The sequence below is a fragment of the Suricata suricatta genome, chromosome 2, assembly GCF_006229205.1.
Source record: "Suricata suricatta isolate VVHF042 chromosome 2, meerkat_22Aug2017_6uvM2_HiC, whole genome shotgun sequence".
NCBI classification, from domain to species: domain Eukaryota; kingdom Metazoa; phylum Chordata; class Mammalia; order Carnivora; family Herpestidae; genus Suricata; species Suricata suricatta.
In genome coordinates this window covers 54,182,482-54,185,130 of record NC_043701.1, presented here as the reverse complement: position 1 = coordinate 54,185,130, position 2,649 = coordinate 54,182,482, and positions in this window count along the sequence as shown.

Here is a 2,649-nt window from a genome sequence, read left to right as displayed (position 1 = left end):
TGGACCTTTGTACATTACCTTCATTATAGTGATTGTTGTAGTGATAAGTGCTTATCAAGAGTTATGAAATTGTCCACTTATATCTTAGGAGATTTTTTTACGTAATGATACTTCAAAAAATCTAAAATTTAAGGACTAACACATGTAGGAACCTGAGCACTCTGTTCTTATTGATATGAAATACTGAATAAACAACTTCTCTCCAGAAATCCTGCCAAATCATAATAAGGAATTCTCGTAGGTCCATTGAGTGTAATGGAATGAATTAACTAAGCTCCTTGTAATATAGGAAGCTAGAAGTTAATATCTTGAAGTCATAGTTACTCTCTAGTTTCCCTCTTGACATGCTCTTTTTTATATAAGTTGATATCGTTTGATATCAACTTTTGATTTTTGAACTTATTTTGTCTCCTTCCTGCCCATCACCTTGGCAATCATCTTGATGTTCTTATGAGAATGTGTTATTCTTTTCTGGGGTCCTTTGTATTTTGTGTTTTGTTTCAGGTTCCACATATATGCAAGAGCATTTGGTATTTGCCTTTCTCTCTACGATTTATTTCAGGTAGCCTAATGCGCTCCCGGCTATTATAAATCCTGTGACAATAATATAGTGTGAACGTGTCTTTGTGAGTTAGTAACTTCATGGTCCTTGATTAATACCTAACAGGAAGGGCACCTGGGTGACTGTGTCGGGAGAGCGTCCGGCTTCAGCACAGGTCATGATCACATAGTTGTGGCTTCAAGCCCCGAGTCAGGCTCTGTGCTGGCAGCTCGAGGCTTGGAGCCTGCATCAGATTCTGTGTCCCTCTCTTGTTCTGCCCCTCCCCTGCTCACGCTTTGTCTCTCCCTCTCTCTCAAGCATAAATAAACATTAAATTAAAAAAAAAAACAACCTCATGGGAATTGTGGAATGATACGATTGTTCTCTTTTGAGTTTGTTGACGAAACTTGATATTGTTTTCCACTGTTGCTGCACCAACTTTCAATCCCACCAACAGAGCACAATGATTCCCTTTGCGGCACATTTTTTCCAACACTTGTTACTTTTTGTCTTGTTGAGCCATTCTGACAGGTAAGAGGTGGTATCTGTTCGGGTTTTGATTTTCATGTCCCAAATGAAGAGTGATGTTGAACATCTCCTCATGTTTTTGTAGGCCATGTGTATGTCTGCATTGGAAAAATGTCTCTTTAGAACTCGGCCCCTTTTGTAACTGCACTTGGCTTCTGTATTATTGACCAGTAGGCGTTCTTTATACCTTTTGCCTGTTAACCCCTTCTCAGATATGTAGTTTGCAAATATGTTGTCCCATTCACTATGTTGCCTTTGCATTCTGTTAATTTCTTTTGCTGTGCAGAACTTTGTTTCCTTGTGGTAGTCCCACTTCTTTATTTGTGCTTTGTAGCTTTTGCTGCTAGAATCAAGTCCAAAAACTCAAGTGTCAAGACTGAGATGAATAACTTCCTTTTGTGGGTTTGGCTTTTGGCTTTGTCCAAGAAGGCCGAGAAAGGCAGAGAGGCTTACTCAAGACTCCATGCAAGTCAGGAGAGGGAGAGGGAGGCTACGGGCAGTCTCCCTGAGATGCTCTTAACCTCAAGTATTTATTGTGAATATGATCATAGAAACAGTGTGCAAAATGCTGGGGGGCTACTTGCCAGAAAGAACATCTGGAAGCCATGAGGGAGAACAGGTTGATTGAGGATACAATATTAGATGCGCCTGCATGGTCTGAGGAATTTATGAGCACATTCGGGACCTAACCCCTAGATGTACATCTACTAGATAATGAACGAAGGGTAGCCTGCCCCCCAGATACACTCGAACTAGATACGCGAACTGCCGCTGGCTGTTTGCAGCAAGGCCAGAAAGCAGTGATCTGCTTTGCAAAACGTTCCCTATAATCTCCTAACTCAGGACATACTTGTGTGATTTCCCGCACCTTCTGCCCAAGTTTTTATGCTCGATTGTTCTGGTTTTAGGTCTTATGTTTAAGTCTTTAATAAATACATCCTGACTCTGTATTTGTGTGTGGTGTTACATAGGTGCCCAGTTGCTTTCCTTTGCGTGTGGCTGCCCCATGTTCCTGACACCGCCTATTGAGGAGACTGCCTTTTCCTCCTGTTAAATTCTTTTGTTTTTAATTTGTTGGTTACATATGGGCGGGTCTCTTTCTGGGCCTTCTCCTTTGTTCCCAAGATCTGTGTGTCTGTTTTGACATCAGTACCATACTGCTTGGATTCCTGTGGCTTTGTGATATAGTTTAAAATCAGAAAGCACGATGCCTCCAGCTTTGGCTTTGTTCTTCCTTCTCCAGATGCCTTTGGAATCCTGAGATCATAACCTGAGCTGAATCAGATGCTTAACTGATGGTGCCACCAGGCATCCCTTGGTTAAATTTATTCTTAAGTAATTTATTCTTTTTAAGTGATCTTAAGTTATTTCTTAATTTCTGTCTGTGACAGTTTGTTATTCGTGGGTAGAAATGAAACATATTTTATGTATTGATATATATTGCTAACTTTACTGAATTCATTTATTACACCTAACAGTAATGCAGCAGAGTCCTGAGGTTTCTATATAGCATGTCATGCAGTCCTAATAAGTGACAAGGTAACAGGGAATATAGGATGATGTGGTCTAATTTCGATGAG